Source organism: Plectropomus leopardus, chromosome 2 (genome assembly GCF_026936395.1).
Source record: "Plectropomus leopardus strain MGB_pleo_1.0 chromosome 2, ASM2693639v1, whole genome shotgun sequence".
In the NCBI taxonomy this organism is placed as follows: Eukaryota; Metazoa; Chordata; class Actinopteri; order Perciformes; family Serranidae; genus Plectropomus; species Plectropomus leopardus.
In genome coordinates, this window is record NC_142177.1 from 41,544,419 (window position 1) to 41,560,684 (window position 16,266).

At 41.4% G+C, this 16,266-nt stretch overlaps 1 long non-coding RNA gene across 1 annotated transcript in view; it reads left to right on the forward strand.

Moving 5' to 3' along the window:
* LOC148190303 (uncharacterized) overlaps nt 1-14,076 on the forward strand; it is a 112,485-nt gene extending 98,409 nt beyond the window's left edge. The window contains exons 3-4 of the long non-coding RNA XR_015775381.1: nt 683-810; nt 14,012-14,076. This is a non-coding gene — a long non-coding RNA (uncharacterized LOC148190303). The remainder of the gene's footprint in view (nt 1-682; nt 811-14,011) is intronic.
* Nucleotides 14,077-16,266: the final 2,190 nt, after the last annotated feature.

Below are 16,266 nucleotides of genomic sequence, written 5' to 3' on the forward strand. Positions count from 1 at the left end.
ACCCCAATATTGAGAGAAAAAATATATAATATATGCAAGAAAATCACCAAAAAAATTAACCAAAAAAAGGGTTAAGAAGAGTAAAAGAACAAAAACAGGAAATGACCTGAAAAGAGTGCTAAGATAAAGTTAAAAAAAAAATGAAGTAATTAGTAATTATAAATATAGTTATAGTTATTTTAGCTTGAGAAAAAAAAAGTTGTGAAAAGAAAAAAAGATCAAAAAAAGGAAATGACCTGATAAAAATATAAAATAAATATAAAATGACTAATAAATATAAATTGTAATTTATGATTATCAAATTAAATATAGCTTTCTTTGTATTATTCCTTAGTTTTTTGGGAGGGAGGGGGTATTTTTTTGATGATTGTATCTCCTTTTTTGTTAGCTAATTTTAAGATCATTTCCTTGTCAGGTGATTCATCCAAATGCTGCTGAGGGGAAAAGAAATTAAAACGTCAGCGCTGTGTTTATGACCTGTACAAACCTCTGAATACAGAGAGGTGGCAAAGAATAATCAGCTGGTGTATCTGAACAGAATCAACAATGTTCTGACACTTTCAGACAACAGCAGCCGTGTGGAAAGGTGCTTAACCTGCTAACGTCACCAAAACACAAAACTTTCCCTCTGCTCGCTGTCATGTCAGGTCTCATTCTCCTTGTTTTTTTTTTCTAATTTCAGAGAGTAAAGAAGTGATTCATCGTGTGTTTGACCTCCTGACGCACCTCAACACATTTTTATCTGGATCTGCTCGGCTCCCCTTCACCTAAAAACAGCCCTGAGATCTGTGGAATATGCTCTGCATACAGGTGAGTTATATATCTCTGTGTGTGTGTGTGTGTGTGTGTGTGTGTTTGTGTGTGTGTGTGTGTCTCCATCAGGGCATCTCAACCTGAATAATCTCTTCACCGACCTTGCCGACACAGAGCGCAGCCATTCATAACTCCGTGTTCTCTTCGTATCTCTGTGACCACAAACGACTCCTCCTCTCCTCCGGCCTGCGTTCACTCGCTCTCCTCGTTTCTCCTCGTTTCTCCTCGTTTCTCCTCGTTTCTCACCATTCCTCCCCCGTCTGCGTCGTCCCCGCCTCCCTGTTCTCCGTCGCCTTGAATCTGCACAAACACTGTTTGTTATGAAAACACGGTCACATACCGTTCTGGTACATTCGCACACATTTTAGCAAAAACACACGGAGACAACCTTGAGCGGTAAATGTTTCGATTTGACGGAGAAGGCGAACCAAACACAAAACTGAAAAAAAGTGATGTTTTTTATTTTTTTAACCTTGTCCCTGAGGCCCTCTGCAGGGTTCATAGGGTCATGAAAAACCTGGAAAAGTCATGGAATTTTCAAATAGCAATTTACAAACATGAAAAATGTTTGAAAAACTAAATATACCTTGAAAGTTTTGGAAAATATTGTTTCAGAAACCTGTATAATGTATTATGTGTTCAAGGACTTTTGGAAATTTGAAATTGCAACAACAATTTCTGTTTTTACAGTTGTGGCTGTGACAAATCATTTTTGGTTATTTTTTAAAGAAAACACATGGATCCGCAGGTTTTTGTGGCATGTTTTTTTGAAAATCACAACAAAAAAAAACTTTTTTTTTTTTTTTTTTTCAAAATCACCCAAAAAAATGTCTTACACAGTCATCAGAAATTATTTTTTAAAAAACACCAAGTGTTTTTCATTATTTAAAAAAAATAGGGATTTTTTTTAATTGCCAAAACAATTTTGAAGAAAAAATTGCAGTAAAATAAATACAAAATACAGCTATTTAAAATTGTATGCCCATCCTGTTGAGCCAAAATAAAAAACATAAGTCCCTCCCCACTGCATTAAAATTATTTGACATGTCTCCCCCTTTTGCACCACCCCCTCCCCTCTCATGAATAAAAAACAGTAAATTATTATTATTGGTAACGAAAAAACAACAGATAAGGAGTATTAATGGTCATTTCATAGAATGTATGGGCTTTTGCCTCGAGGTCATTGAAAATTCCTGGAAAAGTCCTGGAGCTGTGTTGGTTAAAATGAGTGTGAGTCCAGTCTGTGTGTTTAGGTGTCAGTTATTGACGTCGTTGTTGTTGACTGATATTTCTGCTCAGCGCAGCGGCCTCGTATCTCTCCTTTACTTTCCGTCTGTCTGCACTCGTATTGTCTTTTTGGTGATATTGCTTCTCTCTCTCCGTGCTCCTGTTATCCTCCACCTCATCTCCGTCCCTGTCGTTTCATTTCCTCTCCTCCCCTCCGTCCCCTCCTTTATTTTTGCTCCCCGCTTCTCTCATCCACAGCTGACTGCAGAGCGCCAACATGTGACATATTATGAGGGTTTAAGCAGCGATATCTGATCATGTGAATGATGACCGTGCATCTTTAAATGACACGTCATTGTGCTCTCCGTGCACGGATTAATGTCAATGGACTCGCCGTCTTTTCTCCGTATCTCATTTCTTCTGCTTTCCTGTACTCTCCACCCGGCGTCTCCCGTCACCTCTGCTCCCCCCATCTCATTTCCTCCGCTTTTCTCTGCTCTCGCTCATCTTTTCATTCACTTTTTCATCCATATTTAACAGCACACGTCTGAGCCGCTCCTCCTCTCCACTCTGACATGTTTGAAATGTAATGAAGTTGAGTTTTTATAAAGCTGGTGATTATTAGCAGAAGTGAATGTGCACAGATTTAAACATGACCTTTTTTCCCTCATTACATGTAAATCTGACATTTTTTAATCATCATCACGCAGCGTGTTGTTGCTTTTTAAATCTTTTTTTTCTTGACCGTTATAAACTGGGGGATGCTGGATACTGAATGTGATGTCCGCAAACATTTCAATCAGATGAAGTCATCTTCAGCCAAATCTGCGATCTTACTTAAAAACACGGGTGAATAATTGATCAGTGGATCCGCTCAGAGCTGATCAGATCAGATGGATGGATTAGGGAAGCAGCTGATGCAGAATGAATAATTAAGTTTCACTTTTGCTACACTCGGTGTTCTGCTGCTCCGTCTGTGCCCAGAGTACGCTCTGTGCTCTGACAGTGCCGTGCAATGAATAACTGAAAATTTTTTGGCTATTTGTGGCAGCAGATGTTGCATCAAAGCTAGTGATGATAAATGATCGATTATGGAAAAAATATGGACAAAATGACGACCAATATTGGATCTATAAGAATGGATTTATTATAAAAAGTTTCCAAAAAGATACAATGACACTGAGAGCAGCATTAGAGCGGCGAAGTTGCTAACTTCGAGCAGGGCAAAAGTCAGGAGCTACAATTCATGGCTCAAACTTTATGAAATTATTTATAAACCGTGTGCATTTTGTTGCATGAAACAAGATCGGTCTGTCAGAGTTAAAAATGTGATTAACTATTGAAATTCTGCAATTAATTGACATTGAAAAATGAATCATTTGAAAGTCCTTTTTTCTACATATGTAAATATAAACTCATGTTTCCAACATCAAGTGCGGGTTTAACACCACGAAAAATTTGTCAAAATACAAATGTCATTGGGGACTCACTCAAATGACCACCTGCTGGTCCCGGAGACTCACTACATTCACCTGCCAAATAACTGTAGAGACTACAAGGATAAAGATGCATAGTTATGTAAAATACAGGTGTCTCAAAATACTAGAATCCAGTACTCAAGTTATTGTGTTTAGTAACTTTTCACACGTGGCTTCACCGAAAGTGAGTCACCCGTCAGTCACCTGATTCAGCTGTTACGTCAGTGTTACGGTGGAGGGAAAAACTCCCAGGTGAGATGACAAAATGACGAGGTAATTAATCCTTTAACGGTGGACCTTTCAAACTTGTCAAAGCTCTCATGTAAGTGAAAAGTGTCTCAGTGAGACGGCACAATACCGGGGTCACGGCATGGCGTGTAAATGGATTTCAGGTTTTCTTTCTGCCTTTAATCACAGCTGTGTGTGCTCATTGTGCTGCGATGTGGCCGAATATGCGCAGTGAATAATGACTGTTGGTATTTAAGGAGATTACTGCCGCTGTGATTTTATGAAAAGAGGCAGGAGAACAATACTGCAGGTGCAGAATGGACGTGAAACTTTTCTTTTGCTATCTTTGTTTTTATCAGTTTGCTTCTTTTGCATTAGTTTTAGTCCTGAAACCCAAAGTCAGTCAGTTTGTTGAATGTGTTTTTGGTTAGAAGCCTGAGTTAAGCTCTGTGATAAACACGAGCTGAAGAGACTTTCACACTTTGTTCTGCAACATAAAATACGTCAGTAAATACCCCCTGTGAACTTTGAAGCTTTGTGTGTCTAAAAAAAAGACAGTTGCTAACAAGTGGCTAAATAAGACTCCAGAACGTCATCGTGCAAATACAAATAACATTCACAAATTATCAGTGTGTTCACCTGCAAGATTCCCTCATAGCTCGTGAAATAAATAGACCAGATGCTGAAACTATCGCAGCGGATCATGATTTTTTAAACAAATGTTCCTATGATTTGTAAATAAATAAAATTATAAATAAATATTTTGGCTTTTTTCTTAATTTTTGGTAATTTTATAGGAGAATTTTGGAGAATTTTTTTCTATAAAACTTTTTGGTAATTTTTGAAGCAAACATTTTGGCATTTAAAAAAAAGGTCATTTTTAAAGGAATAAAATATGCTGTTTTTTTTCTTAAATTTTTTAATTTTTTATCGATATTTTAAAAAAGGGTGTTTTGTGATTTTTTTTTAAGAAAACATTCTGTTGTGTTTTTTTTCTTTAAAAATTTTTGGTGATTTTTTTTTCATTTTTTTTATCGCTGTAGATCACGAACCTGTAGCCTGAGTCTGAGTTTGAGGCCGCGTCACGTCGCGTCCTGTGTGCTTCGTGGTGCTTCCGCTTCCACTTTGAACTCAGTGTAAAAGGTACAAGAACAAAAAGCAAAGTAGCAAACGGAAAGCGTTATATAAATTTAAAAATGTGAGAAGGAGTCAGAATATTTGTGTTTGTTGTAGTTTCAGTGCAGTAAAACACACAAAAAAACAAACTGCTGCTTTCTGGGTTGTATCAAACAAAGATGTCCTCCGTGTGCAGCTGATAAGTAGGAATCAGTGTCTCTCTCTTTGATTATTCTCTGCTGTGGAGAGGGAGGCGGCGCAGGGGGAACACAAGATCTGCTGACATGCAGGAATACAGAGACAGAGAGTGTCAAGATACTGTAGATGGTGTGTCAGCCGCTCTGTCAGCCGCTCTGTCAGCCGGCGCCGAGGTTTGTAGAAGAGGGAAAACTCTTCCTCTGAAGAGGAGACGACAGGCAGCCCGAGAACGAGCCGCAGATGAAGCAGATGGTGAGGGAGCGCAGAAAGACACTTTTCTGAACCTCAACGTCTCTCTCTGTTGCTCTCTCTGTGACGTTCTCTTTGTGACTCACTTAAACTTAAAGCTCAGTGTGACCTGAGCTGCTGCAGAGCGGCTTGACTGACCCACCTGTCGGCTGCAGAGCGGCTCGACTGACCCACCTGTCGGCTGCAGAGCGGCTCGACTGACCCACCTGTCGGCTGCAGAGCGGCTCCACTTATCCACCTGTCAGCTGCAGAGCGGCTTTACTGACCCACCTGTCGGCTCAGAGCGGCTCCACTGACCCACCTGTCGGCTCAGAGCGGCTCCACTGACCCACCTATCGGCTGCAGAGCGGCTCCACTGACCCACCTGTCGGCCCAGAGCGGCTCGACTGACCCACCTGTCGGCTGCAGAGCGGCTCCACTGACCCACCTGTCGGCTGCAGAGCGGCTCGACTGACCCACCTGTCGGCTGCAGAGCGGCTCCACTGACCCACCTGTCGGCTGCAGAGCGGCTCGACTGACCCACCTGTCGGCTGCAGAGCTCCTCGACTAATCCGCCTGTGGGCTGCAGAGCGGCTGCAGAGCGGCTCGACTGATTCACCTGTGGGCTGCAGAGCGGCTGCAGAGCGGCTCGACTGATTCACCTGTGGGCTGCAGAGCGGCTGCAGAGCGGCTCGACTGATCCACAGACACAGAGACATGTGGACAAAACAAAATGTTAAAGGGATATTTCGCAGATTTTCAGCCAGCTTTGTATGAGAGCAGCATGGATAATGTGTGTAGATGAACTGTGGTAAACGTGATGTCAGAGGGTCGTAGTTTCTGAGTTGGGAAGTCGTTCTTCTGACTCGTTGTGTTCATGAGCTTTGAAGCCGTAAAGTGGAGGAACATGGAAGCTGCAAAGAAGACGGGTTGCATTTTAATGCTGAGACAATGAATAAGTTTTATCATGTATTATATTTTTATTTTTCATCTGTGTGACTCTACATGGTCAGCAGTTACCATTATTACCATATTACACTTTACATGCGGTCAGACATTAATATTTGATACATTAACTAATAAAAAGTTTCTTCCCATTGACTTTTGCCCGCCATGTTTATGCATTTATGAGGTCAAGTCGGCACCAGTCAAGCTGTAACTGTCCTGTCTAATAAAGGCGAAAAAGCCAAAAAACATATGGTAAAAAATATACGGTATAATCCATATTGTACTAGCTCTCCTAATAAACTGGCCAGCCCCAAAAACAGAAATCTATCAATGGCGGCCACAGATAAATAAATGTGAGGGGAAACCCTGCAGAGGCACGATGGTGAAAACTACTTTCTTTACTTTCACTCAGCATTAGAAAATATCTAATAGAAGCTAATTACAATAAAATCAGCTGTCATTTTCCGCAGCGTTCCTCTGACAGAAAGATCAGCAGCTTCAGAGACTTCATCACACGCGGCGAGGACTCTTCACGCTTCAAGTCATCGCCAACCATGTGGTTACATCATAAAATGTGATTCTCACATGATGGAAAAGAAAATCATGTGATTATCTGTGTTTTTAACAGTCAGGAGTCAAAGAGGAGGCCAGCGGCTGCAGTCGAGCCGCTCCTCGGTGCGTGAAGCGGAGATGGTTACCAAACAAGACACATTTCACGCTCAGCCAAACAAAACCTCTCCCTCACACTCGGTCCACTCCACCTTCACTCCAGCGCCACGTCTCTGGACTTTACCTCCCACTCCTCCTCTGTCTCTTATCATCCCTGTGCATTCAGAAAATATTATCTCATTAATATTGTTATATTAATATAGATTAATCTAAGGCAGGGAGACTCAACTTCTTTGATTTTGGGTCAATTTTACAAAACAACGGGAGGCCAGTCACAGCAGCCCCGTACACGATTCAAGGATTTTAAGACATTTAAAGGATTTTAGGATGTTTTGAGGATTTAAGGAGGTTTCTAGGATTTTAAGATATTTGTTTGATCATAAGACAATTCTTGGATTTTGGGACTTTTCTGGAATTTTAGGTTGTTTCTAGGATTTGAAGGGAATTCAAGGACTAGGGCATTTCTTGGACTTAAAGATGTTTCTCAGGTTTTGGGACTTTTCTTCAACTCTAGGACATTTCTAGGATCTTTGGACATTTTTCAGATTTTAGGATGTTTCTTGGACTGAAGGACATTTCTAGGATTTTAGGATGTTTCTCAATTTTAAGGATGTTTCTTGGATTTTACAACATTTCTGGGATTTTAGGACATTTCTAGTATTTCAGGACTTTTTTGAATTTTGGGACTTTTATAGGATTTTAGGACACTAGTGTCTCAGTGGGGACCTCTGTCGGGGGTGTGGGGGATCCTCCTCTGGCTCTTGTTTTGATCAACAAGCTCTATTTTGATGCTGTTTTATGCTTTCTGACACCTTATGGAGACTAAAAGGACAAAAACTATTCACAGTGTGAATCAATTCAATTTTATTATGAATTAGAAAACGGTTAAGGGGCCACTAGACACTTTATCAGGGGCCAGATTTGGCCCATGGGCCATAAGTGTGCTCAGTGCTTTAAATGGTGCGGTATATGTAGTCTTTAATGCAGTACAAAATGATGCTATCAGTTTTTTGTTTGCTAAGTTTCATCTTCACCTGATTTTCCTCCTGATCTTCTGTCTTTGTCTCAACTTTGTTCATTGTCTCTTCCTGTAATTTATTGTCTCTCCCTCAGTCCGTCTCTGAACATCTGTGTCCTGTGTTGAGTATTTATATCAGGGTATTAGTATAATTGCCACATTTTTCTAGCGGCTGGGTGAGGAATGTGTTTGTCTGGCAGACAGAGAGAGGGGTGATGGCAGAGCCGGGAACAGCTGGGCGAACAGCGCTGCGTGTCAGTGGCAACAGGTGCAACGAGCCCGTCGTGTCTCTCCACGAGCAGGACTCTGGATCCTGATGGGGACATATTGTTTGGAAGACAATGAGAGTGTGTCAGATTGCATGTGTGGACGTGACTGAGACAGAACAACTGTGCTGCTTATCAACCGGTTTATAGTCGCAGTTTTGGTCAATAGATGTTGATTTGTAGTTCAGGTTTTTTCTAACAGCAATTCTAAAATGCAGAAAAACTGGTCAGGATGTTTCCAGGATTTTAGGACATTTCTAGGATTGTAGGACTATCTGGGGCTTTAGGACAGTTCTAGGTTTTTAGGAGATTTCTAGAATTTTAGGATGTTTCTAGGATTTTAGTATATTTTTAGGATTTCAGGTAGGGCTTGGCGATATGGAAAAAAGTCTTATCACAATATTTTTTTCATATCTGTCAATATCTATATATCATGATATACATCAAATCACTATTTCTGTCAAGCTTAAAGGTTCCCTTTGACTCCTACTTAAACAAACTTCAGGTAAATTGAAGCACATTGTGCTGATAATAGTCCAACCTCTCCTGACTGCAGGACTCTGACTTCAGCTTCTGTCAAACTTCTGTGCTATTAATCATTTTACTCAGAAATTAAAAACTTTTGAGTCGGCCTACTTCTCCTATAGCTGCCAACAGCCTGCCGACATTCACAGTTAGAGAAAGGCTGAAAATAAGCTCATGTGCTTGTGGCCCCGGGCCCCCAAAACATTACATCTGCCCCTGGTAATAACAATGAGAGCTCAGCGCGAGCGGCCGGATGAGACACGGAGCGATGCGTCCTGGTGTTTCTAAATAATTCATCCAAAGTCTGATTAAAGCTGAAACTAACACAGAGTCGTCTGTAGAGTCTAAAGAAGTCACTCTCACCTCTGCAGATGTGTCTGTTTCAGACACTTTAGTGTTTCGAGGAGAAGCTGCGCTCTGTTTATCTGTCTCACTGCGCTGCTATCGGACCATCAACAGTTTGATCCGCCATGATGAAATACTGTGGCTGTCAAACACTCAGCTGCTAAACAGTCAAAGTTGTTCACTTTTTTACATGATTGTTCAACACTTCTGCCCTCGCTGTGTTTTGGCATGAGATTTTCCTCGGTTTCATGAGAGCACAGGAGGCGCTGGGGACATATTTGCGCGCTGGAGCACGATATAGGACATGTCCGCGCTGCAGTGGACTGTCGGATGGAAAACTGTAGGTTGGAAATGAGGCTCTTGCGCCACAATGATTGAGATTTGTAATCAGGCATACACACGACTTTATGAATCTAAAGAAAACTGCATATTTCTGCCTTTGTGCGCACACACGGCTTTAGTCGTGAATCTGCATAGGTTTATGCTTCTGGCCCGAGGTTGCACTTTAACATGTTTAACACCGCCATCCATCATAACATCAGAGCCCTCTGTCCCAACTGAATCCCTTATATACAGTATATACTTTTTCTACGTCACGTAAACAAACCACATAGCTATCAGCTGTGCACTCGAGATCTGACTGTAGAGATGATGATAAAAATGACAAACTCAAGGCTTGTAAACAGAAGTCCATAAACCAGTGGGTGTCGCCGTGGTGGCTTCGTGCGTTATTTTGTACAGTGTGCAGTCCTGTAACTCACCCCAAGAAGCTAAAGGCCTGCGTGTGCATGCTGTCAACAAATACCAATTAACTTTCAGCTGATGTTTCAAGGCTGAAAACTGGAAAAAAGGAAGAGAAATTGTACTTTTCTAAATGCCCGTTAACACAGAACATGATGCAGTCTGTCCACTTGACGTCATTTCATTTATCAGCTGAATAGAAACACTCACATGCTTTTTGCTTCTGCCTGCATTTAAGTAAAATGTGTGGGTTTTTTATGTTTGATTGTTCAATTATTTTAAAATTGTCATTTTGTGGCCATGAATATTCGCCATTCTCCATCCGCCTGTGTGTGTGTTTCCTCCCTCAGTCCAGAAAATCAAGATGTAAATTATAGAGTAGAGTTCGCACAAACAGGAAATATAAGGAAGCTGGTGATGCTCTCCACAAAATATCAGCATATGAATCAGAGGAATAATAGATGGATTGTAGTCAGAGCCATTTAGGAGAGTGGGAGAGCTCTGCAATCAATGGACTCTAATTATACATGTTAAGCTTCCTCATTCACTCTCTGCACCTCTCTGACTGTTTGTTGCTACGTCATTTTGTCTTTTTTTATGTTATCTGTCTGTCTCTTCATGTCTCTCTGTCTGATGCGTCATTCCCTCTAAGTGTCTGTCTGTCCATCTTTCTGTCTCTCTCTCTCCGTCTGTTATAGTCGTCTTCATGTTTGGCAGAAAACATTTGAAGGATTGGTTCACCCAAATTACAAACACATCCATTTTTCTTATTATTTCCAGCACAGTCCTGCTCTGACGGCCCTTTTTTTGTCAGTTGTATTCATATTTTCTTTTGTGTGTGTGTGTGTGTGTGCATCTGTGTGTGTGTGTGTGTGTGTGTGTGTGTGTGTGTGTGTGTGTGTGTGTGTGTGTGTGTGTGTATCTAATACAACTACAACACGTGTTTTGTGTTTGTTTTTTGATTTTTGACTGCAGGAACCAGCTCATTGTATGTTTCTGCAAAGCACGGAGATGCTGAGTTTGTACGTTATTGTGTTGTGGTTATGTTGGAAGTGAAACATTTATTTACGTCTCGACAGTGCTATGGTTACTGTGTGGTGAGATGACAAATCTGCTTGTTTATGATTAGGAAAAGTTTGTGTTTTGACTTTTCATTGCGCTGTCCTGGCAGGAACGCTGCGATGTTTTAATAGCAACCACTTTTTGTGGTACTATTCCATCAGGAAATGCAGCAATGTCGGGGTTAAAATCAGGTGCTTTTCAGGGCATTATCATGGCCAGAAAAACAGCTATGTTTCTGTTAAACAACAGCTTTTTGTGGCTTTTACCCGGCACAGACGCTGCTATTTCTTGGTATAAAAACAGCCGCTCTCAGTGGCACTTAAAAACCCAGTAGATTATTTGATACAGGCCAGCCTATTTTGGTAAATCCCCATTTTATTCGCCCTCGTTTTAAAGATTTTAGACTGTAAGCTTTGTTGTAGTGACGCCCTGTTTCCCATCATGTTGCTGTCAGTCAAAACCTGAATCACGCCATCGCATGTTCAAAATTTTCAGTACATTTTGGTACTTTTGGTAAATGCAAATTCAGAGTGAATCTTTGCTGACTGAAACAATGTCGCCACATTCTTCCTCTTGTACCATACCAATGTAATCTGTTACTTTCACAGGAATAGTACACCTGTATGTATGACTTCTCAGCTTCCTTTTATAAAAATACTTTCTGGGTCAGACATGCTTCAGACGCTCGCTGTGAGCGATGCCGGAGCCAAATCAGAGCGGGATGGAGCGAGAGATGAGGTGATGCTGCAGCTTTTTATAAAAGGCGCTCCAGCCAAAATCCTCCCGCTCGCACTTTGTTCCGCTCACACGCTCTGTCTGACATGTATGTTTTAATAATAGTTGAGATTGTTTGTAGGTTATTTTTATTTTTATTTTTTTCTGTAAATGCTTGTATCTATGTCAGTTCTCCTCAGTAATCACACACAATCATTTTAAACAAATCTAGCTGCTGATAATACAGCCAGAGTCTGAACCCCATCTGACTGTTCATTTATCATCAAAAACAGATTAAAAATAATTAGGTTTGTATAACTCCTAACCCCGAGAAGTATGAACGTTTCGTCTTCTTCATGAAGCTCCATCAGCAGGTTTGTTCTGCTGCTGAGAAGAGCACAGCTCTGGTTTAACTTTGCTTTTTCGACATAATTTCCTCTTTTTGACAGTCGGCTGTTCGGGGCTGCTTTATTACTCCGTGCTCACGCTATGTTGGAGCTTATTCCAGCCTGACTCGAGTTAACCTTATCAGATGAGGCTGAACTGTGTTAGTTAGTCAGTTGGAGCCTTAAGTGGTAGTTGACGTTCATTCAAACAGGGATTTTTCCATTAAGTGCAGATTTTCTGAGCGGCGTTGATGGGATACCCCTCTGGAGGTGTTGATGTTGATGTGATGCTAACGGTGGTACTCTTTGTGCTGAAACTGGGGACTTTACTTGAATTTTGTGAAATCTGACTCATGAGCAAACCTGAAACTAAACCACAGCGTCTTCAGGGCCAGCTTTAGGACGTCTGTCGGACAGTTTGAAATACTGCTGCAGCTCGCTCCAAGACTGAGGAGCAATTTCAGAGAGCCGATCGAGCCGGAGCAGCGGCTTTGTGAAACAAATACGATCAGTCGGTCCACCGTATTGAATGTCTTTAGTACTGTATGACGTGGCAATAACGAGCATTTTGACCGGTTTAATGTGTTGTCGGAAGCAAAACTTTTGAGAAATCGACCTAGATCCGAAAAAATAAAAGCTGCAATTTCTTGTGTTGTTGGTGTGAAAGCCTGCATTGAGTGGCTACAGGTTCAGAAAAAAATGACTAACATGCGTTTTACGTGCACACGAAAAAAACTCATCAACTCATGAAAATGTTCTTCTGTCAAATCTCTCTCAGACAAAAACAAATATCCTTCTCACACCACAAAAACCCGTCCGGCAGCATCTGCGGTCGTGTTTTTAAAGCAGGACGATGCGTTCAGGTCTTGGTGCACCTGATCCGGCAGCGTGTCGGCATGTTGACTAATAATGAGAGAACGTTCCAGAGAGATTCACACGCCTTAAGCTAAGTCATTAATCTTCCATTTGTATTCATGTCGGGCCGAGCTGATCAATACGAGGTTTCCCCTCCTGGTTCCACTCCCGCTGAGCGCTCCTCACAGCTCTGCAGCACAAAACCGCCGCAAGGACACGTCGAAAAACGCCACGTTGGACAAAGTTAATCAACACGCAGCGTGTTTGTTCCCGTGGTGGTGCTCTGACGGTGTGGGTTTGCTGCTGTGGACGGAGGCCCGGGCAGAGAGGACGGAGGACAGAGCGCCGGCGTGTCGAGTAATCCTCCTGCAGCTCAGATAAGAGGAGAGAAGGTTCCAGAGGGTTTTCTGAAAGATTTACGTGCGCAATACTAATCCACGCTTCATTCATTGGTATTCATGCTGCTCCCAGCTAATCAACATGGGGTGCCTCTTTATTCCCAGCTTTTCTCTCCCCTAATTTGTTTTCTTCCTCTCCGTCCAGGACCTCAGTGAGTCAGAGGGAGGCTGGAAGCTTTGTCTCTCTCTTTCTTTGTTTCTCATTTCATTTCTCTCTCTCTGTCTTTGCTCTCACCGAAATGATGGTCGTCGCTCAGCTGAAACGACACCTGCAGTCTGTCCTGGCCATAGTGTGTGTGTGTGTGTGTGTGTGTGTGTGTGTGTGTGTGTGTGTGTGTGTGTGTGTGTGTGTGTGTGTGTGTGTGTGTGTGTGTGGGAAATTGGCCAATTAGGTTGGAGCTGCCAGTGTAGAAGGAGCCTGACAGGAGGTGTGCTCGAAACCGATCTGTGTCTATGTAATAATAATAATAATAATAATAATAATAATCACCATCATCCACATCACCGTCATCATCATTATCATCATCATCATTGCTTTTATTATTATTATTATTAGTTATTATGATTAATTATTAATGGCATTTTTTTTTTTAATTGACATATTTCCATTCGGCGTAATTTATATTTGCAGTTTCAATTTGTGTAATCTGAGGGTTACTGGAAACCCGCCCAGTAATCCTCCTCCTGCTCTGCTCTACATTTTTCTTAAAGGTCAAAAGTCAATTCAAGAATCAGAATCTCACTTACTGACATAAAACCCTTAAATTTAAATCTGTCGTTGTTCTTGTTTTTTCAGTGAGAAGTTCGTGGTCAGACTGAACAAAAACGGCAAACTGAAGGATCTAGAAAAAGCGGACAGACTCTGCGCCCTCTTTCAGGTAACACACAGAACACGTCAAAAGGTTTTCCTAAAACTTTAAAGGAAAAATAAAAACAAAATGTTTTTTCCCAACTAAAATCACTAAAATGTTTTCTTCAAAAAATGACAAAAATAAAAAAAACAGTGACGAAATGTTTTCTTTAAAGATGTTTTAAAGCAAAAAAAGTGCTTTAAAACAAAAAAATGACAAAACATTGACAAAACAAATCACCAAAATGTTTTCTTCAAAAATCACCAAAAATGAATAAATGAAATATGACAAATGTTTGCTTTAAAATCACCAAAATCTTTTAAAGAAATCAAATAAAACATGTAATTTATTATCGTATGCCCCTCCCCCTAATTCCCTCCCCCTTTTTGCACCACCCCTTCTGCTCTCATCAACGGTCCCTAACTTTTATTTAATTCTAGTCCTGTTCAGTGTTCATTACTTTGTAAAATATGATATATTTGGGTTTCAGAGAATGTAAAGTCTTTCAGATGTGCCTCACAGTCCTGGAAAAGTCCTGATTTATTGTTAAAAATGAGTATGAACCCTGGGTTCAAAAACTGGCTATCCTCTTTCCTCTCCCCCAACAATTCATCAACCTACCCCCCCACCACCAGTGCACCCCACTCCTCTCCCCAGTCCAGTTCCCATGCCTCCCAGTGGCCTCAGAAACCCAATCTCCCCGGTCTGGTGCGCCTCTCGGCCGAGCCAGCTGCCCTCCTCTCCTGCAGCCAGCTGGAATGTTAAGCCCCACTTGTGGCGAGCTTTGTCCTCCGTCATGCAGCGCAAACAAAAGCCAAAGTGGCTTTTCATTGTATTAGGTTTCCCAAAACCCCCAAATCCTCCTTCTCACCCATTCTGCCTCCGCTCGCACAAAGAAACGTGCACGGTGACAAAGTGTGTGAGCCGCAGCAGCCGGGAGAGCGTGCACAAACATGCACAGGCCTGTAAGCAAACAGGTGTTTTTCCTGTATACAGGAGTACTGCGTTCCTTTTCTGCACGCACGCGCACGCGCACACACACACACACACACACACACACACACACACACACACACACACACACACACACACACACACACACACACACACACACACACACACACACACACACACACACAGGCGTGTTGTCTTTGTCACACCAGTAGCTGATCTGAGCCTCACCTGTCACATTGAACTGAGTGGAATTCAGCCGCTCCTTCTGTCTGAATATGGAGGTATTTGTTTGTTCGTTATGCAGTCAAACAGAACACGTTTGACAGCAAAACTTTCTTCGCTGCAATCATTTTTAAAAACTGCAATTGCATTTAAATGTGCGATCATCTCTTTGTTTGCAAATTAAAAAAAAGTTTTGTTTTCAAATCAAAAACCTGTGTTTGCGGTTTGAAAAGTTTAGTTTGCTTTTGTTTTCTGTTATGCTGAAGGTTATTTTTTTTGTTTTTTTTATTATGCAACCAAACAAAATGGATTTGAGAGCAAAAGTTCGCAGAAAACCTTCCACACTGCAGTCAGTTTCTTTATCGCAAGATATATTTGCAATTATCGTGCTCTTTTTTAAAAAACTAAAGCTGTCTTGATTGAAAAGAGCTTTGGTTGTGGAATGAAAAGTTTTGGTTGTAAATCTAAAATGTTTGCATCCTCACCTCCTTAAAATCCTCACTGAATGACCTGCATTAACCCCGATTGTTCTGATGACTTCTCACTCTGCCGACTGTAATTTCTGACTGTTAACTGTGGAGAGGAGCGTTTAAAACTGGACGTGATGCAGGCGGCGTGCCGGTACTGACTCTGACGACTGTGTTCAGCACGACATCGAGCAAATCTTTATCGCTGTGATGTGACGTGATCGCGTTGTCTTCGACTCCAGGAAGCTAATGGGGATACTTCTAATAAACAATAAACAATAATATCGTCTCGTATCGATCGCTGGCCCTTAAATTGAATCGAACTGAAATCATATCGTGGCAGACTTTGTGAAATCGGCAAATATTGTATCGTTGTCCAAAGTATCGATATAATATCATATTTCGATGAAACCAGTGATTTACTGTCGTTAATGTGTCATTGACGACCTCACCTGCCCAAAACACGGCTCGCTGAGAGCTCGTCCAGCATGAATAAATGATGTGAGGCATGTTTGGTTTTTTTTTATGAGTCATTATATCACACATTATTTGTACCA